The following is a 5,000-nucleotide window of genomic DNA, read 5'->3' as shown; positions in this document are numbered from 1 at the left end:
TGTCCCCGTTCTCTTCCGTGGCGCCCCAACCGGACACGACGCACGTCCCTGATGCCTCTCTCCCTTCCGGCATCTGCACGGGCTGCACGAACTCATTGAACACGAATCTGCCCCGGACTTTGATCAAGGCGATGTCGTTATAGTAGTCGATCTCCCTGAAGTCGGGGTGGATGACGATGGACTCCACCTGAAGAGTCTGCTCGGTCCCTTCCGTCACGCTCAGATCGGTCTCACCCGCCACGACCTGCAACGGGGAAATGGTGCTTGTACAAGGGGAGTAATGGGGATGATGTAGTCTAGGAAAGGGGTTTGATCACTGGCTTGCACTTGCTTGTCACTATCACCCTAAACCCTCAGTGGAGTATGTCTATTTCCAAAGCTAAATAGCGAATAGCTGAAATGTGAAAATAAGCAATATACAAATAACTGAAATTCACAAAATAAAAGAGATGATTGCTGGCAGCGTCTTATCACTGTTTGTCGTCCGGAGTTAATCTTGCAAAATAGGTACGAATAACACTTACCAATGTACGTAAACGACGCGTTTTGGTCTAATTTTCACCAAAATCACGGAAGAAAAAAATCGAAAGGTCTCCGTTACAAAATATTAATTGTTTCTCATACCTTTTCTACATTTACCACAATGAACTCGATTGATGATGACTTATATCCTTGTTCTTCGTCCGTCCCATCTCCCAAAATAACATCAAATACAACAAGAACATTAAATAATGATAATAATAATACCAACAACAATAGTAATAAAGATAATGATAATCATAACAATAAAATGGTAATGACAATGATACTGCTACTACTACAACTAAAATGATAACAGTAATGATAATGAAAATGATGATAGTAATAAAAAATAAAAAATAACAGTGGTAATAATGATGATGATGATGATGATGATTATAATAATGATGATAATAATAATAATAATAGTGGTAATGATGATGGAGATGATGATGATGATGATGATGATGATGATGATGATGATGATGATGATGATGATGATGATGATGATGATGATGATGATGATGATGATGATGATGATAATGATGATAACGATAATCATAAAGAGTAATGGTAATATGATAATGGGACCTAAAATAATCATCATCATAACCATAACAATAATGATACTACTATTACTACTACTAATACTACTAACATGATTCACAATATTATCGATCAGTATCATCTTACCCTGGGATAAGAAACCATATTTCTGAAGACCGTAATCTCGCCTCAGGAATTGACGATAGGCATCAGTGACGGACACTTTTACAATTCCTTTATGAGATTTAGCAATCCGTCTTTGCCTTGATTTACTCGCTTATCATGCAGCTTTGCGTGTGGCTTATAAATCTCCCGGATTGATAATCTTGACAAACAGGGCAATTTATAAAATGTGGATAAAAGTGTCGATAACATCCGCGCCATGTTAAGTAAGTATTGGAATGAGGCAATGGGTGAGTAAACAGATGTTAACTAATACATAAGATGAGATAAGACTCACAGTGAATATATAAAGTGAGATTTGTTTCATAATGATTATGTAAATTATGGTTTGAATGTTGGTGAATGAATAGATGAAGAGCTTTGCTCATGCGTACGAAGAATATATGATACAGAACCCTGATGTAAGATCACAAAATCATATATATATATATATATATTCTTCTTTTAACGGTAGGTTCATGTCTGAGCCGCCGTGGTCACAGCATGATACTTAATTGTAGTTTTCATGTTGTGATGCTCTTGGAGTGAGTACGTGGTAGGGTCCCCAGTTCCTTTCCACATACACACACACACAAAAAAAAAAAAGCAAAACGGCGTAGACGGGGCCTCCCAAGGTTCTCTCGTGATATCCCGGCAGCAGCATTCAACTACAGGAATGCTGCGATCGTCAACCTGCGACTGCAGACCAACCAGCAAACAGAAAGATCATATCGGCTAAAAGATTTAGATCATAAATATCCATGATCGGGACATGGAACATTCGAAATTTATACCAAGATGGAAAACTGGACAATATGCTCCACGAGATGGGCAGATTGAATATCTAACGCTTAGGTTTGCGCGAAGTCAGATGGTTCAACGCTGGCGACTTTATGAAAGACCAGACCAGACCAGTCAAGAACACAAAATGGAGTTGCTCTGGTTTTAGACAGAAAAAAAAAATCCGTTCTGTCGTTCTGGCCCAAAAACAACTACATGCTTCTAGTCAAAATCAAGGCTAGTCCTGTAAATGTAAATATCCTATTAGCATATCCTCCCACTGCTGAAGACCAACAAACCGACAGTTTCTACAATTCTCTTGATGAATTATTCTCATAATGTAAATCAAACGAAATTATGACCACAACCCAGTAATAATAATTTGATTGTCCCTCAAAAAGTTCAAGAACGCGAAGATTGACCCCAATTTCGAGCTTAGTACATTACAGACCAAGCAAGAGGTGTGAGAAAAATTTAAACAAGATTTTTTTTTTAATCTACTAGAGGCTTCTAACAATGACACTGACCATCGTTTTGGAGCCTTCACTGAGAACATCCAAGCAGCAATTGCTAAGGCTGTCCTGGCAATCGATAAGGAGCCCTCATCAAGTTGGTTCCATCCAGAGGTCAAAGACCTACGTGCAGCATGGACTAGTATTTTTTTTTTTTTACAAAGAAGAATGTAAGAAAGCCAAGGAAAAGTGGCTGCAGGAGAAATGTGATGAAGTTATAATCCCAAAGGAGTGTTCTAAAGGATAAGAAAGATCATTGATCAGTGATCCTTTTCGCAATCTCCACGAGACCGAGGACGTCAGTGCTCGTTTGGAAGAGTACGTTCAAGAACTTTTCGACGATGAGCAAGAGCCAAAAGATCTTTTCCTGGAAACTGTTACATCTGGTCCACCAATTCGTAAGTCAGGAGTGCGCTGGTTCTCACATCAAATGAAATCCGGGAAAGCTGCAGGTCCTGACGGAGTATACACCGAAATGCTCAGGGCCTTAGGAGAGAAGGGTATGTGTCTCATCTGGACCTTTCTAAGTGATATCTATGAAACAGGCAAGTTACCTAAAGAAATGATGAAATCGGTATTCTTGCCCTACGGAAGGTCCCAGGAACATTTGAGTACTCAAAACATCACACGTTTAGTCTAATAGTCGGATCTTCTCAAAACTCTACTGAAAATCTTCCTATCTTCGTCATGAGAACACTTGCCGAGAGAGCCATCCAACACCAGCCAACCATCTACCTGGTTTTCATTGACTATCAGAAAGCTTTTGATGAGGTCCGGCTCTTAGCATTGTTCAAAATCCTCGAAAGTATCCGGATAGATGACAAAGATATCAGAAACGCACGCACGCACACACACACACACACACACACACACACACACACACACACACACACACACACACACACACACACACACACACACACACACACACACACACACACACACACACACACACACACACACACACACACACACACACACATACACACACGCGCGCGGAGAGTACAGTGCATGCTTATGGAAGCAGCAGATAGATTTGTGGCTCTTGAAGCCAAGGTAGACAACCTGGTAGCAGAATGTTCGAATATACGTGACGAAAACGTACATTTGAAGGAATTGGTGGATAATTTGCGTAGCAACACAACCATTCAGAGAGAGAATACTGAAAAATCTGACAAGAAATTCAAAGAACTCAAGGAAAAGGTGGAAGTAGAAATCAGGAGGGGCAACAGTAGTCAAATCGAGGCAAAGAATCTGGAAGGAAAAGTTGATGAAGCAATAAAAGTACAGGAAACTGTTAAGCAGATTGAGAGCAATTTGTCAAGCAGCCAGCCGCAAATAATGGAATAGACAAAAAAGATGACAGCTACATATGCCGATTATCTAAAGTAAAGGAAACTGTAAATTAAATGAAAAAAAAGTTAGAAAAAGGCATCAAGATCACAAAGCAAGAAGTAAAAACACAGCTTGCAGAGACGATAAAGAAAAAAATTAGTTACACCTTGGCTGATGTAAACAAGGACATAGTCATATTAGGACATGAAGAAAAAGTTGTATATATATATATATATATATATATATATATATATATATATATATATATATATATATATATATATAAATATATAATTTCTTCCTTTCTTTTAATCCAACCTTCCTAAAAACCTCCACGTGCCTATACCAAAACTCATGTTCCCTATTATTGATAAAAAAAGAAAAAACTATACATACATATATATATATATATATATATATATATATATATATATATATATATATATATATTTCTCCTCCCATGGTATATAAATCTATATATTCCCCTCTTTTTTTTTACCTACTATGACATCTCATTTGTAGTTTCAATACCAAACCCACTCCTCTCGTACTACGTCCCCCTCCCATCGCTCCCCCCCTGCTCCCCCCCCCCCCCTCTCACCTGCAGCACCGAGATATCGACGGAGGAGACGCAGTGGGCGGCCGTGACGAAGTGCGTGTGGTCGTAGATGGCGCCGCCGCAGAAGTGGACAACGGAGCCGAACGAAGTGTCCTGGAGGCTGACCATGTACGGAAGCTCCCCGAGGCTCACCCCCACGCCCCCCACGATCCTTGGGGCCTTGGCGAGAGACTCTGGCCTCTGGGACGCCGATGGGGTGTCTGGGGGCGCTACAGAAGGGGCTGAAGGAGGAGGGGGAGGGGGGGTTGAGGGCGAGGGGGCACCTGCAGAGTAAGAGGAAGTATTTTTTTCTGTACGCATACATATATACAGAATACACACACACACACACACACATGTGTGTGTGTGTGTGTGTGCGTGTGTATACATATACATATTTACACATACGTACATATATTCGTGTGTGTGTGTACGTATATATATATATATATATATATATATATATATATATATATATATATATATATATATATATATATATATTTATATATATATATGTATGTATATATATATATATGTATATATAT

The 5,000-nt window shown here is 39.4% G+C and overlaps 1 pseudogene; it reads right to left on the bottom strand.

Moving 5' to 3' along the window:
• LOC119573566 overlaps window positions 1-5,000 on the bottom strand; it is a 10,513-nt pseudogene that overhangs the window by 797 nt on the left and 4,716 nt on the right.

Source organism: Penaeus monodon, chromosome 5, assembly GCF_015228065.2.
Source record: "Penaeus monodon isolate SGIC_2016 chromosome 5, NSTDA_Pmon_1, whole genome shotgun sequence".
NCBI classification, from domain to species: Eukaryota; Metazoa; Arthropoda; class Malacostraca; order Decapoda; family Penaeidae; genus Penaeus; species Penaeus monodon.
The sequence above is the reverse complement of the archived record's forward strand: the minus strand, read 5'-3'. Positions and strand labels throughout refer to the sequence as shown.